We start from the raw sequence: 17,160 nt of genomic DNA, 5'->3' as shown, positions 1-17,160 counted from the left end.
GCCGCGACAGTGAGAGGCCCACGCACCGTGATGAAGAGTGGCCCCCGCTTGCCGCAACTAGAGGAAGCCCTCGCACAGAAACGAGGACCGAACACAGCCAAAAATAAATTAATTAATTAATTAATTTAAAAAAAAAAAAAAAAGTTAGTGTGATTTTTCCAAAGTACAGGTTCAGGAAGAGCTGATTGTCACCCGTCACCTTGGATGGGTGGGCTGTGGCAGCGGGGAGCTGTCCTGAGAAGGACTTGGAGGCCACCGTCCAGCTCAGCAAGGAGGAGCACTGCAAGGACCCACGCCCAGCGGGGGACAGTGGCTCGTGTGGCCGTGCTTGCCGTCCCTCCTCATCTGCCCAGCACCAAGGATGCAGGAGGCAGCAAAGTGGCTCAGGACCCTGCAGAGGTCACAATTCTGAAGCACACGGTGCTCATCCAACCCACATGCTGAGCAGCTATTATGTACAGAGCACATGATAAATCCACTGGAGGAATTAAATTTAGACTGGCTTAAGACACTTACAGCTTGGAGGAGGAGACAGTGCCTGGGATGCGAAGCACCTCTGGCCAGGGAGGGGTTGGGGGCCGTACCCTGCAGACCACCAGCGGCCACCATGCTTCAGAGGAGAGGGACATGACCCGATTACTGTTTTAAAGTAATAATATTCACCAGAAGCACATGTCCAAGCATCCACCAAGCGTCTGGCTGACTTTTTCTCAGGTGAGGCTCAGAAGGGTTAAGAAACTCAAGATCAAGTGCCTGTAAACAGCAGTGTTGGGACTGGATGTGAACTGGCTCTCAGTGACTCCAGAGCCCCTGCTCTAACCTCTATGCTCCAGGTGAAGAATGGACAAAGAGACAAGGGGACAGAGCTGGGCCCAGACTCCATGAAGGCCGACAGAGTAGGGAAGACAAAGATGAGAGGAGAGACGAGGAGGCAACAAGCCAAGACACCAATGAGAAAGGAGAGGCCAGCACGGAAAGACCTGAACAGAGTGGACCTCGTTTTGCACATCAAGACGGGGAGGAGGGCTGCCATTTATTCAGCAAACACTGACAAGTTCAGGCACTGTACTTGGCACCAGGGATCTAGGGCAGAAGACACTGCCCAGCAGAAGTGAGACAGGCCACCAGGCCAGGACCACACAGACCATGACCAGCGCCCAAGACGTGAGCAGCATCAGGCACCTACTCAAGGGATGTGTCTTCATCCATTCATGATGCTGTGACAAAATACCATAGCCTGGGTGGCTTATAACAACACAAATTTACTTCTCACGTTTCTGGATGCTGGAAGTCTAAGATCAGGGTGCCAGCAATGGTCAGGTTCTAATGAGAGCCTTTCTGGGTTGCAGACAGCTGACTTCTCACGGTGTCCTTATTCGAGGGGACTCCACCCTCATGACCTAAGCAACTCCCAAAGGCCCCACATCCCAACCCCATTACATGGGCTTAGGATTTCAACATATAAATTTGGTGGGTGACACAAACATTCAGACCATAGCAAGCTGTCTGGAAGGGCTAGGCAGAGTTCCAAGAATGGGCCTGAGCCAGACTGGGCTCCGGTGCTGGGGTCTCTGGGGACCAGGTTGAGGTACTGGCTTTGTCAGTCTCTGGAGGAGTCCAATCAATGTGAGACATGATCAGAGTGGTGGTTTAGAAAGAGAACAGTTGGGTTATGCCCAACTATGGGAAGAATTAGTCCTTTTGAAATTAACAAGAAAAAAAAGAAAAAGGTTATTTGAGAAGGATCACACTGGATTCGGGTGCAGGTGAGGCTGGAGACAGGGAGGGCAATGGGAGCCTGTGGTCATCCAGCCAAGAAGTGAGGAGGGGCTGAGTGAAGCAGTCATGCTGGCAGGGAGGGAGATACTCGGGGGGCAGAAAAGACCACCTGGGTATCAAACTGGTCCTAAGGCAGAAGAGAGAGGGAAGGCAGGACAGCAGCCGGCTCCCAAGCTTGAGAAGAAGGATGCAGGTGTCTTCACCAGGAGGAAGTGAGGACGAGGAAGAGGTGTGAGGGTTTCAGTTTTGAAATGCCTGTTAGAGATAGCAAGGTCAGGGTGGCCAGCAGGTGGCTGGATACACAGCCCGAGGTGAGCAAAGACAGAGAAGGCCCATTCCCCACACCATCACAGCAACCAAGGAGGGAGGAGCTCTCACGCGCACGCGCGCGCATGCACACCACCCCCCCCCCCACACACACACACACCCTACCTCCCCACAATAACTGCAAGCTGTTCACATACTGGCCCATGGTTTACACACTTCTTCAATCACAACCGAAGGAGCTTCAGGTCTGCCTGTTACCCCCCACCAGCCTCCCCCACTTGCTCCCCTGGAGTCTAAGCCACCACTGCCCTGTTACAAATCTAAGAAATATGTACTTCCCCCAAAAAAGAGCACAGTTAAACCAAAGTGACAGGCCATCTTCCCAAAAGCAAAATACACGTAGGAAAAAAATGCTGAAAAGTTCTGGCAGAGGACAGCACATAAACACATTCCAAGGCATTGCATGACTTTTATGCAACATTGACTGAGCCGGTCAATAATTTAAGGGGAGGGGAAAAATACGCAAGTTGACATAGCAACTGTCATATCGCATTACTCGGGCTACCATTTCCATACAGATGTCTTCCTTAGAGGAAAACGCTTCCCCAGATGCCCTGTGAACTTGGGCACCTCTTTGCCGGGGAGAAGGAAACATCTGGTTTGTAGTACATCTGCATCAACTTCCCTGTGGTTCTTAGGCCCTTCTTGCCTTCGGCGACTTTGTTTCCGTGAGTGGAGATTTTAACTCCAGGAAGATCAGGTGAGATGAGGTGCCTGGATCCTGAGGCACAGCTGGACGGCAAGGTGTTGGAGGCAGAAAGAAACCCACACCAGAGCTAGTCTATCTAGGAAAGGCATCTTAAAATCACAGGCCGCACCAAGGCAAGTACAGCAAGTTTCTCACGGTTGGGGGAAGCAGGGAGAGGTGCAGACAGCCCAAGCTGCAGTGGTAAAACCCTAGGATGCCTCAAAGAAGCACCCCCATCCCCGCACATCCATGACGTTCGGAATATTTTCCTTGGAGCTTCTCTGTTTTCCAAATACCATTAGTCCCTTGGTAAGAATGACATGTCTTTGTTTGTGGGATGCTGTTTTCCCCTACGCTGACATCCAACTCACAGTAAGTGTCATAAATTAATAGGGAATAAAGAAGGAAATCCCAAACAATAGCCAACATGTGCTCCCAAACACACAGTGCTGTCACTGCAAATAGCTCTTCAATCTGCATCCGTCACGGCCCACGGAAAACAGAACTCTCTTGGTTTCTAGCATGGAGCTCTCTTAGCTTATGTGAAGTCGGATCCTACTCAACCTGGGGGCCACCTGACACCGGCTGAGCTTGTACAGCCACACGGGCACCTTAGCCACCAGGAGAAGCAGGTATTTAAATCGAGGCTGAATTTCTGGCCACAACTCTTTTCCCCTAAACTGTCAAACTCACTTAAGCGGGACTCCCCCATGTAGAAGGGGGGAGGATGGGACCCATTTCAGGCTAATGTCTACCTCTCCTTTATTCAAAACGCAAGCACAGACTTAAACGTAAAGATTCAACGTCCATGGGATCACGGGAGGCTGCACCAACGAGGCTGCTGATCAGGTGGTCCCTGAGCCCTTGGGGCTCGTGAGTCCACGGGGGTCATCACACTTCAAAGCCAGGAAAACTGTAATTACTTCTCCACATGCTGAAACTCAGACTTCACCAGGGCAACAAGCCTCTCCTCCACTCCTGCCATATTAGCTTGGTTTTTACCAGAGATACAAAAACCACTTCACTGACTCAGGTCCACAGGTTCATCCTGCTAAACAGAGCTGGGTTTAGCCCCATCCATCCCACTCACCGGGAGGCCTGACCTCTCCCTTCAAGGCAAACAGGGGACCAGGAGATGCTCTAGCTGGGTGCCCCCTTCCTGAAGGTCAAAAATTCACAGCGCCTCCCCCTACCCCATCTTCTGGCCTTTCCCCCAACCCCTCCCCCAAATCTGGGCAGCCTTCTCAGGGGTGAGGAACGTCCCAGAAAGGGCCTTTCAGTTCTGCAGAAGTTCTCTGGGCATCTCAGGGCATCTCACTTTCCACCCACCCACCCCTCCTGAACCACCACCCACCTGCCCCAAACGCAGCCCAGAGAAGGCCTGGCCCCGGGCCCGCTGTGTCACAATCACCCCTCAGCCCACGACAGCCACCAGGAAGGCGGCTACACAGCGGCTCTGGTTTCAACTGAATGTTTGCCTTGGCTCTTGCTGTCACTGCAGGCCTAGAATGGGCACGCTTTTCCAGGAAAAAATCATCATTTTTTGATTCCCTGCTTGTTTTTCTCAGGGTGCACATGACACGCAATCACCAAAAGCCATAAATAAATTAGCAGCAATTTGAAGGATGAGTGTTATGCTTGGTCACAAAACGTCCTGGAAGCAAGCTGGGGGGATAGCTGTTCCAATCAGGGAAGCCAGCGTGTGGTAACAAACACAAACAGCCGTCCCCCTGTCCTCTCTCTCCGCAAGGACCCTGCTTTCTGTTTCTCAGCCTCGCCACTTCCCCTGCACAGGGAATTCACAACACACCCTCCAGGAAGAAAGAGCCAGGAACAGCTGCAAAATGATGTACACCTGGGGTCCAGGTCCCTGCCCGGACCCCTCCTTCAATTTGACAGCCCATAGACCCTGCAGAGGAGCTCAGATTGCCCTCGCCCCAAGCTTCTCCTTTCAGATCACCCAGCACTGTTGGCCCAGCCAGAACCCCAGTCATTCCCAGGCCTCCCTCCCTGGCCCCTCCAATTCATCCCAAATCCTGTCATTTCCACTATTTCACCAACCCGAGTTCTCCCCACCGGGCGAGGCCTCAGCATCTCTCCTGTGGGCGCTCCCAGACTCCTGGACACTCAACACTTGTCCTCCCTTCTCTCCATCCTTCTTTCCGATCATGACTAAGGCATTCTTCGAAGGGCTGAGATCCAAAGGCGCACCCCTCTCCAGCCCCAGTCCCACCCATCCTCCATAACGTCACCAGGCATCTGGCCAGCTCCCCTCAGCATGGCCTCCCCACCAGGCAGAGGCCAGGAGTGTAGAGAAGGCTTTATGAAAGGAAACTTCAAAACGTTCAGAGAAGGGGTCAGTAAGACTCAGGGCCAGAGTCTGTAAGGTGGGGCACTGCCTGGGATGAGGGGGCCTACTTTCCAGGTTCCCTGTGCCTCCACGGGTACTGCTTCATGTCCAGAGCACCCAGCCCTGCAGGGCAGAGGAGCAGCTGTGTGACCACTGTGTGACCACCAGTCAGCCTGGACAGTGGGAGAGGAGACTAGAGGTCCAGGTGAGTGGGCAGTGGAGAACTTCTCAGGCCTCCTACCCCGTATGCTAGCCAGATGGGCACTTCCCTGCCAAGAACTCGTGCTCCTCCTACACCCAGCAATACCCAAGAGTCCCCTTATTCTGGAAACTTCCATAGCACTGTGGCATTAGGTCTCTTACATTTGACTCAATTATAAATAGACATTTTTAATCAGCCTCTGGACACTCATTGCTCTGCCCTCTGATCATCAACCACTAGGTTTTACGGAAGAAAAAAAAAAAGATCAAACAGATATTGTCATAAGGAGAGCTGAAAAAAACCTGACAAGTTTCCTGACAAGGAAAACAGGAAGAGATCATCTAGGAAAAGTATCCACATGGCCTAGGAGCTTGCCAAGAGGGCTTCCATCAGAAAGGGTCAGATGTTAAAAGGACGAGTGCAAAGGCTGGAAGAGGCCTCCCCACAGCCAAGGTCCCCAGGCCCAGCACCATCCTGTAAGACCAAAGTAGGAAAAGCCGGGCACTGAGGAAGTTCAGGCAGGCTGGGAAGACGTTCAAGGAAACAGGACAGCTGCCTGGGTAGGCTGGTGGGACTCGGAGGGGAGAGCCCGAGGAAGAAATACAACTTAGCCAGAGGCTCTACTGGCCACAGAGAAGGCAAAGGGCCTCCAAATTAGGAGCAAGCAGCTGGAAACAGTGGAAAAGCAAAGGAGTGCATTAGCTACTTTTAGAGAGGCATAAGCCTCAGTGAATGTACATCCCAGAGGCCAGAAGACCTGCAAATGTGATCCTGAAGTTGTAACCTTTAGTCACTGAGAGCATGAGATGCCGGAAGGGGCCAGAAAGACACATGAGCCAGTGCCATCCTGGTGTGTGTGGGAAAGGTGCAGGTCTTGGAACTAATGCCTGGTTCCCTGAACATCCCTTCCTAATGGTGGCCTAGAGTGAATTATGAAAGATGATCTGTAAGTACCCTAGAAAAGAAAGACTGGACTTAAAATCAGCATGAATTCACCAAGACCAGAAGAGACAAATTGGCCTCACTCCCTTTTCTGACCAGTGTTCTAGCTAGTGTTAGGAGAATAGTTAAACATAAGTCATCTTAATTTCAGCAGCCAGATTTCCCTCCATTCTTAACTGTAGGCATGCATTTCATAAAGTCCCTTGACTTGCATTTTATGAAAGTCTCTTGAAATCTCCAGAAATGTATGCTAAATAATGGGTTAGGTGTGTGTTTTGTGGTATAATAATTGCATGAATTTTTTTAATAAGCATTTTTAAATACTTGTATTAAAAATAAAGAATGCACACCTTCAGAACTTCAAATGATATTAACTACACAGCCAGAAGGAAGAGTTAACATAACTGGATGAAAGGACTTACTCTTCAAACAGGCAAAGTTTTCTTAGATTTAACACCAAAAGCACAAGCAACAAAACAACAACAAAAAACAGATAAACAGGACATGATAAAAATTTTAAACTTTTGTGTTTCTAAGGACACCATCAAGAAAGTAAAAAGACAACCCACAGAATAGGAGAAAATTTTTATAAATCTGATAAGGGATAGTATCTAGAGTATATAAAGAATTCTTACAACTCAAGAAGACAAATAACCCAATGCAAAAATGGGTAAAGGATCTCAATAGATAGTTCTCCAAAGAAGATATTAAAATGACCAATAGACACTTGAAAGGATGTTCAACATCATTAGTCACCAGGGATATGCAAATCAAAACCACAAGGACCCCTTGACACTGGTCTTGGCGATGATTTTTTTGGACTTGACACCAAAAGCAAAGGCAACAAAAGCAAAAATAAACAAGTGGGACTACATCAAACTAAAAAACTTCTATACAGCAAAGGAAACTGTCAACAAAATGAAAAGGTAACCTACTGAATAGGAGAAAATGTTTGCAAATCATATATTTGATAAAAGATCCAAAACATATAAAACCTCATACAACTCAACAGCAAAAAAAACAATGTGGTTAAAAAATGGGCAGAGGATCTGTGTGATACTGTGATTTACATTAAGAAATATATATATTTGGTCTTCTTCCCATTTCTGGCATAGTACTCCTAAAACCCTTGGAATTTCTTAAGTGATGAGAGCAGGGAAGGTGTCTCTTGTTATGTTACTGAGGTGATTTTTGGACCCACCTAAGGATGGGGGCTGGCTGCCAGGAGAACCAACCACGTGATTAGAGGGTAGGAATTTTCAGTCCCATCCCCCTGACCCCTGGGGAGGGGCGAGAGCCTGGAGGTTGCATCAGCTGCCAATGGTCAGTGATTTAATCAATCATGCCTTTGTAATGAAGCCTCCATAAAAATCCAAAAGGACTGGGTTCAGAGAACTTCTGGGCTAGTGAACATGTGGAGGTACTGGGAGAGTGGTGAGCCTGAAGGGCGCACAGAGTCATGGGAACCTCTGATTTATAGCCAGTTGGTCAGACGTACAGGTAAATCGTGGGCTTGAGACTGGCATCTGAAGTGGGGGGCAAGGGAGTCTGGTAGGACTGAACCCCTAACCTGTAGAATCTGATGGTATCTCCAGGTAGTGTCAGAATTGAGGTGAATGGAAGGACATCCAGCTGGTATCTAGAGAACTACTTGGTGTTATGGGAAACCACCCCCTTCCACACATTGGAAATTGAATCTCAGAATACATTTACTCTGAATAGACATTTTCCAAAGACATACGGATGGCCAACAGCTACATTAAAAAGTGTTCAACATCACTAATCATCAGGGAAATGGAAACCAAAACCACAATGAAATATCATTTCACATCTGTTAGAATGGTTATTATCAAAAAGACAAGAGATAGCAAGTGTTGGTGAGGATGTAGAGAAAAGGGAACCTTTATGCACTATTGGTGGAAATGTAAGTTGGTACAACCATTATGAAAAACAGTATGGAGGTCCCTTAAATTTTTTTAAACAGAACTACCCCTACCCCATGATTCAGCAATCCCACTTCTGGGTATTTATCTGAAGAAAACAAAAACACTGACTTAAAAAGATATGTGCATATATATCTACACAAAAACCTGTACAAGAATTTTCACAGCAGCATTACTCATAATAGCCAAAAGGTGGAAACAACCCAAATGTCCATCAATCGGTAAATCGATAAACAAAATGTGGCAAATCCATACAATGGAATAGTATTCAGCCATAAAAATAAATGAAGTACTGAAACATGCTTCAGAATGGATGATTCCTGAAGGCATTATGCAATGAAGGAAGCCAGACACACAAGTCCACATACTCCATGATTCCATTCATAGGAAATGTCCAGAACAGGCAAATCTATAGAAATGGAAGAGACTGCCTAAGGCTGAGGAGGATAGGGAAGTGGGGTTGGTTTCCTCTAGAGGTAATGAAAATTAGGTGTGGTGACAAACGTACAATTCTGTGAATACACTAAAAATCACTGAATTGTATGCTTTAAATGGGTAATTGTATGATATGTGAATTACAGCTCCATAAAACTGTTTGTTTATATATATATAATGGGAATAATAGTTGTCCTTCCTGTGGGTTCAAAACATTGGAGGACAGAGCCATGTCTTGATAACAAGTTTGTGATAAAAGCCCAGGGGCCGGGCATGCATGGTAATGAGCTGTCAGCTAGAGGTGAGTCAGCCTTGGGCTGGTTCTAAGGAAATGCCAAGGTAAACTGAGGCTAACTTTGTGGAAACAGAATGTCCAAGAAAAGTGAGGAATGCTCTCACCAGCCACCACTCTCCTCTCACGGTTCTCTAGAGCGCACTTCTCAGATGGCTTCTGGAGATCTTGTTAAAGGACAGATTCTGACTTAGTGGGTCTGGGTGGGGCGCAAGCGCCTGCATTTCTAACAAGCTTCCCGGTGCTGGTGCCGTCTCGCTGCTGGCCCACGGGCCACACCCCTGAGTAGGAAGACAGGAAACTGAAGCTCAGAGGTGCTAAATAACTTAACCCAGGCCACCCACTCATAAAGGGCAGAAGATCTGAACTCAGGTCTACTTGACTCCAAAACCCAGCTTCTTTCCACCAGACCATCCATGACGTGGTGTCTGCACGCCATGTTCCAAGAGAAGCCAGATCTGAAAGAAGGATCCGGGATGTGATGGGCTCTGGAGCCCACAACAAAGGAGGGACAGCTAGAGAATGAGAAACGTGTGAGTGATCTTAAAAGAAGACTCAGGAAACACGGCAGCTGGCCTCAAGCCTAGGAAGATCTGCCCTGTGGGGCAGCCATGCCCACCTACCTGGATGGCCCCTGTGGGGGCACTAGGCCAATGAGGAGACACACGAGCATATCAGTTTGGGCTCCTTAAGAAGAACGTTCTAATAGAGCTGTCCCGGAACAGACCAGGCTCTCCCAGACTAGAAGCCGGTGCCCCAGACAACACCTTCGTGATTCTGATATATCTCTATACTACCTTCTTAGCCCTATCATAAAAGAGGCATCATTTGCTATGATTATAAAAATAAATCTTACTATGATAGATCTTTAAAGTCTAGCTAAGGGTGCTCAGCTGGGAGACCTATTTTCTTTCTTTTTTTTTTTTTTTTTAAAGGAGATTAACAAGTGTTAGCTAAGTGTTAAAGCCATATTAGTAGGAAACAGAATCTCTTTCCTTGATATATTTAAAATTGAAATAAAATTCAAAAGATCATCCTTTTTCTCCTTCTGAAATTCAGCTGTACCACCTAAAATCATCTTGGAAAGCACTGGACCTAATGATCTAAACACCCTTTCAACTGTGAGCTTCTGGACCCTTGTCTCCCTTCTCTAAAGATAAATAGCCCTAGTTTCCTCGAGCCTTGTTCAAATGGTTTCAAGCCCTCTCAACCCCCATGGTTGCTCTCCACGGATAAGCACCAGTTTGTTTCAGCTGCATCCTGAGCAGCAACCAAAGAGAATGGGGCTGTAACTGAGCTGGAACATTATCCTTCCATTAAGGCAGCCCCAGGTTCCATGTGCTTTCCAGCAGCCCACTGCAATGTCCAGGCTCACTGCGCTTCCAAGGATGAGAACTGCCACCTGTTTCTTTTTATCCAGGTGGTGTAGAGGTACATCCTCCCCGGCCCATCCTTGATCTCTGGCTGCTTTTGGATGGACTGCATGACATTATCCAACGAGGCAGTTTTGGATTAGTAGAAAGAACAATGGTCTTACCATTAGAGTGGTTCAAAAACAGACTAGATTGCCCTAGTGTGGTGTTACCTTCCTCTCCAAGAGGTTTGCAAGCAGAATCCGTCAGGGAGGTAATTCAGCTGCCAAAGTTTGGCCAGCAGTTGACAAGAAGGTCTCCCATTCTAAAACCCTGTGCTTCTATAACACAGCACTCAGAGACAGAGAAGAACATGCAAAAGTGCACCATGATGGAAGAATACTTCTAATTTCATGCCTACTCTCTGCCCTAGATGGTCCAAAGCATCAGATTTTCTGCCACAAATCATTTCATCCTCACAACTACCTTGTGAAGTAGCTAAGATGCCCCCATTTTGCAAATGACCAAACTGAGACTCGGAGAGGCCAAATCACTTATCCGGGTCACTCAGTCAGTTGTCAGAGCCAGGATGCCAAGTCTGTTGAATCTGATGCCAAAGTCCAGGTTCATCTATTCTATTCTGCAGGTCCCAGGAAGATATGAGAGAAGCAAAAGGCCATCAGTTGATGGGAATCTGGAATGCCAGGATAAGCAGTTTTGATTTAATACAGGAGGCAAGAAAAGACTACTTTTTTGATGACAGGAGTTATTTTTTTAATCTTTGTAAACACTTGAATTCAGTTAATAATTTAAAAATAAGAGGAATAGTAAAACAAGGGGAAATAAATGAAAGATAGGGCCGTGGGGAGGTACAAAACAACTTAGGAAGGGAGGTTCTTGGCAGGCTTCGGCTGTGTCCCCTCGGTGACAGAAACCAGCCACTGATTAGAGAAACAGTCAAGCATGAGCCCCGCAGGGAACAGCCAGACAGAACGAGGGCACGTACTTCACAAACCACCTTCACGGAAGGCACATCCCCAGTTTCGTACAGGGGAAAGCTGGACAGCTGCATTGCAGGAAGACCTCATTTTACTGTGCTTCACTTTACTGTGCTTCACTTTATTGCATTTTTTTACAAATCGAAGGTTTGTGGCAACCCTATGTCGGCGTCATTTTCCCAACAGCAATTGCTCACTTTACGTCTTTGTGTCACATTTTGGTCATTCTCGCAATATTTCAAACTCTTTCGTTATTATTACATTTGTTATGATGATCTGTGATCAGTGATTTTTGATGTCACTATTACAAAAAGATTACTATGACTTGCTGAAGGCTCAGATGATGGTCAGCTTTTTTAGCAATAAAGTATTTTTAATTAAGGTGTGTACATTGTTCTTTTAGACATAATGCTACTGCACATTTAACAGACTACAGCATAGGGTAAATATAACTTTCCTATGCACTGAGAAACCACAGAATTCGTGTGATTCTCTTTATCGCGATTCGTTTTACTGCAGTGGTCTGGAACCTGCGCAATGTCTCTGAGGTCTGCCTGAACTCACATCCTCACGGTAGCCCGCCGGGAGTATTAACTACTTGCCGCCGGGGAATTCACAACTCCAGGATGTTTTTCATTTGCTCGCAGGGTTATTGGAAGTTATTATGATGGATTCAATCAGCTTACCAATAATTAACTCATACACAGGCTTATCAAACAGCTCTGATCCCTTTAGCTTCCATCTAACCACACATACACACAAACACAAGGCCTTCACAAATATAATTGGAAAAGTATAAAGGAACCAGGGACAGCCTTCTCAATGGTCACAGCTAAGCACATGACTGAAGTGGCACATGTCAAAGCTGTGAAGAGGCTCTATGGTACCACCAGCTGCTTCGGAGTCCACATGTTTCAAGCCACAAGAGGTGCATTTACGTATCGTGCCTGCTTCAAAATACCAGACTAAAGAGCATGAGGTGTGGATAACACCTGAGCGCTTTTTGGAAATCACACAAAATTGCAGCAACCATAGAGCCCCAACAGCAGGAAAACATTTGGAAACTTTATTTAAAGCTCTATGAAATATAAAGAAAGGTCCAGAGTGAGATTTCTTGGAGTTTATGAATATTTATTATAATACATTCTTGAAAACAATCAAAAAATTAAGTACAATAGAAGTAGGAAACAGATTTATAAGAGTCAGTCATATATTTACATTATGCAAATTGCAGTTAAAGACCTATTACCAGAATATTGTTAAATGCCAAAAAAAAGGCAGAGGAGAGGGCTGCTGATATTTGGACATTTTCTTAAAACTGGCAAATGATATTTTCAGAGTTTTTTGATAATCTGTTTCCCAAGGAGTGCACATCCTGTTACTTTCACTAACCTGGTGCCAGCTGGAGTCGCAAATTCAAGGCAATGTCAAAGGCCTGGGGTTATCACAGTCCCTTTGTTCAACCAGGGCTTGACCTGACAGGAATAGGAGATGTCCTGAACCTTGATCAGAAAGCTCTCACACACAGCTCAGCCACCCCCAGCCCTGGAGCAAGGAGGCGGCTTCGCCAACATGCCCAAAACTCCCAGAGAGCTAGCTAAGCACATTCGTGTCTCAGGATTAGTAACAAGAGAAGCGTTAACAACAGTCTACATGGTGAATAATGTTCCCCAGTCAAGGAGGTCACCTTGGGCTTTGTGACACCCATCGAACAGGGCATCCTCTGACTACAAACCCCAGATGGACATGCGGTGTTTAAGGCAAAAGTCCATCTCCAGGGGAGCTGGAGAGCTGAAGGAGGCCCCTTTGCAAATTGTAGTTAAAGACCTATAACCCCAAACTTTCACCAGACACCACAACATTGAAAGAGGGCTAACTCACTAAGGGTTTGTTTTTTAAATTTCTTATTAGGAAAGCAATATATGGGAATTGTAGGAAATCTGTAAAACACATTAAAGTATAATAAAGGAGTAAATTTCTAAATAGGATTGAATTTGAATTGGGACTCCCTTGAGGTCAGAGACGAGGAGTTTGCTTCCAGCTCACTGGTGGCCTGGGCTCCAGGTGGACTGATAGGCTGGAACGCTCTCCAACCTCACACTGCTCACTGCCAACAGCCCCAGACCCCTGCCCTATATGCAGCTGAGCACGGCCATCCACGTGTGCTCAGAGCACTCACTCCAAGAAGCTGAAATTAGTCAAAAGCAGGCTCTTCATAATGCAGAGGGAGAATAAATGAGTTACAGATTACATAAATTTCACCACCAGAAACAAAACCCCACCGGATAATCACCTTGCAAAAATCCCCTACCCTACACCAGCTGACCATCAGAGGCCTCATTTCCTCACCTGTCCGGCAGGGATAAGAATGGTCCCTGTGCTTCGCAGGGCTGCGGTGACACTCCAACAAAAGGGCTCCACCTTGTGCGTACAATGTCATTAATAAGAACAGTAAGTGTTACCCTTAAAAGCAGCTCTAAATACTGTCACTATGGGCAAGAAGGTGTCTGGTGTCTTCAATACAACAATCAATATGTGTGTCAATAAACAGAAATCATAATGCCTTACCAGATCTCTAAAAGCTGAAAATAAATCAGTTCTGCCTTGATGTCCTTCTAAGTCCAGCCGAAGAGTACAACCATCATTTCTGAGGTGTTTGATTCCATTTGTTGTAAACAAATCAGAATCCTTGTTTATTAAATTGATTAATAACTACCAACCTGTCTTTGTGTCCTGGGGATTAACCAAGACCAAGATTTTATGTTGAGGTTCATCACAGTGCACAGTGCAAAAGCAAACAGACGAAGCTTCAAGTTTAACCTGAAAAAATAGTAAAATCACCATTTTGTTCTGTTACCACAGCAAGGGCACAAGAAATTGCTTAACAATTAAATTAGCACAATATTCACTGAAAGAACACTGTTGCACAGAAGTTAATTTGACAGGACGGGGCTTCCCTGGTGGCACAGTGGTTAAGAATCTGCCTGCCAATGCAGGGAACACGGGTTCAAGCCCTGGTCCAGGAAGATCCCACATGCCGCAGAGCAACTAAGCCCGTGCACCACAACTACTGAGCCTACGCTCTAGAGCCCACGAGCCACAACTACTAAAGCTCGCGTGCCTAGAGCCCGTGCTCCGCAACAAGAGAAGCCACCGCGATGAGAAGCCCGAGCACCACAATGGAGACCCAACACAGCCAAAAATAAAGTAAATAAAAATAAATAAATTCTTTTTAAAAATTGACAGGATGGAGGCAACATGAAAATGGAAACCTTACCCACTCTGAGCTAAACACGAGGGCAATCTGACAACGGCCCTTCCTCTATCTCCCACCCAGCAAACCTGCTCTTCCCCTTGCTCACCTGTCTGTCTATCCAAGTAATGACTGCACATTTCCTCAGCTGACCCCCTTGCAGTCTCTCCTTCCATTCACTTCCTGCCCCAGCAGCCTTCCCCACCCGAATCCCCGTCGGGCCTCCGCCTGCCAAAGCAGAAGGCCACATCCCAACCTCAGGCTGCACCTGCCAAGCCAACCTCAACTGTCCCCCTGCAGCCACTCTACGCAAACAGCCTAGACAAGCCTGCGTCCACCCGCAATGCCACTCAGGCTGCCTGCTGCCCTGGCTCGGATCCCTGCAAGCAGCCTCATGAAACCCACACCCTCTCTGGGCCCTGTAGTCTCAGCTCTGGCTCTGAGGCAGCCCCGGGGTGAAGATCCTCAGTGCCCAGCACCTGTTTGCTCATGACCACAAGGAATACCAAGCAGCACATGCGGGGTCTCTGATGCTGGGCTGCCCCAGAGCCTTCTCTCAAGCACCCACTTGCCAAGTTCTGTTCCCGGCCATCGAACCCACTGGCCTCAGCTCCCAAAGCAAAAGGACAACACGCTCCACTCCGAAGTCTGTTTTGAAAACCGAGGAGAGTGTAAGAAAATGAGAAAAGGACGTGTCGGCTGAGTGAGGCAGGCAGGCTGCTTGTAAAAGTTTACAGCAGGCCTCCGTGGTTTCAGAGAATTGTTTCTTAACAAATCCTGAGACCCATAAACATCTTGGTGGCTCCCAGTCTTCAAGTCACCTTAACGAAGAGTCCCCAGCTGGCTCCCCGTGGTGGCTACATGAAGCACAGTTCACCCATCAGACGGCCACTACAAGGCCATTAAAAACAATATGTAAAAAGCATTGTATCAACATAGAAAGATGCTTATTATAGACAATATTGTACTCCAAGTGTGATCTGAATGTTAAAAATGCATGCCCAGAAATAAAATCCAATGGAAACACATCAAAGTGTTCATAGCAATTAACATGGGTGATTTTATTTTCTCTGTCCTTGTCTACAGTTCCCAAATAGTATCCCCTGAGCATATACTGTTCTATAACCAAGAAAAATCAGTAAGTATTATTGTATTTTAAATATGATAAGACAATTTCAAGACTGAAAACAGAGTTAATTATGAAAAGACAAGACTTTGAGGAGGACCAGAGTGATGTGGTGTGGCACATCCTTGTCTTTTTTGTTTGTTTAAAAAAACTTCTCTGGTTTCAAAAAGAAAAGTTAAATTTGCTAAAAGCAGTGAGGAGGTCCATCATCACTGCAAATCAGACTATTTCAAAACCTGCTAAATGGTAGGAAACTGCTACCATTTCTTAATTAATTGCTAAAATGGTAGGAAACCAAACGATTATTTTCAGGACTCTTTTTTTAGAAGGGGGAGAAGCAAATAGGTAGAAAGACATTTCAGCATTTCTATCACATTAAAACAACTTAATTTTAGTAACTGTCTTATTTTATTATGTTTTTGCTAATAACACTAAAATTATTCACTCTGTGAGCATACTACATATTGGGGGGTTTTGTTGTTGTTAAATGACGTAATCCATAAATAAATGTGAAATAAAATCAGATAGATGACTGAAACTGCACCCTAAAGTACTTCAGCGCTAACTCTTGTATTTCACCACACTTCTCAGATTACCTAGCATTCCCCCCGACTCCGTCCAACAACCCTGCAGCCCACCAGCCCCGCAGTCCCCCAAGAGTAAGCCCCTAGCCTTGACTGAGAGCTTGCTTGCTTTCTGGTTTAGCTGTCACTAGGGGGTGCTGAAAGCGTGTGAGTACAGCCACCTCCCTCGGCAGATCAACAATAAGTAATCACCCATGGGAGCTGGATTCTTCCAGGAGTTGATTACAAACTAGCATCTCCAAAATCTCAAGGAAGCCACACTATATAAACTGTACAAGCCATTGTTTTAATTAACTCTGGAACAACTTCAATACAGCAAAATAAAACCCTGTCTTCCTCAACCAACTTTGCCTGCCAGAGAGCAATGATTTCTGTTATGAGTGAAATCTTATTCATATAAAACAAGAAAATTTTGCCTCTTTCAACAGATGAGCCTCAAATCTGAAAAAAAAGGTAACAAATTTAGATACAGCCCAAGATTCACATATTCTTTTTATTTACTTCAGGGGAGGGGGGAAGGCCTTAAAACAACACAATTATTAAATTTCACCCACAGTCCCACTGTCCTAACAAATAGTTTTCATTTCTGTTTTCTTCCAGTCCGTATTCAAAATTCAATCTTATCATTGCTAAAAATCGTAATTGATATAACTTCATTCCCAGTCAGAAACTTTTAGGACTAAGTCAAACGTTAGAGACTAAAGGACAGTCAATCCCCTCACTTACAAATGGGAAAACTGAGGTCAGTCAGGCAATACACACAGCATCTCATTTAATCCTCATAACAACAATATGAAGTAAGCACTGTTATTGTCCCAACTTCTGAGATGAGAATAGCAAGAGCAGAGAGGTAAAGACGCTTGCTCAAGGTCACACAGCTATTAAGTGG

General features: G+C 46.0%; 1 protein-coding gene across 1 annotated transcript in view; it reads right to left on the bottom strand.

Annotated features, from left to right (window-relative positions):
• Positions 1–17,160, bottom strand: part of LOC137772902 (protein FAM169BP-like) — an 82,880-nt gene that overhangs the window by 45,259 nt on the left and 20,461 nt on the right.

The sequence above is a fragment of the Eschrichtius robustus genome, chromosome 1 (genome assembly GCF_028021215.1).
Source record: "Eschrichtius robustus isolate mEscRob2 chromosome 1, mEscRob2.pri, whole genome shotgun sequence".
Lineage (NCBI taxonomy): Eukaryota > Metazoa > Chordata > Mammalia > Artiodactyla > Eschrichtiidae > Eschrichtius > Eschrichtius robustus.
This window is presented reverse-complemented; position numbering and strand designations above follow the sequence as displayed.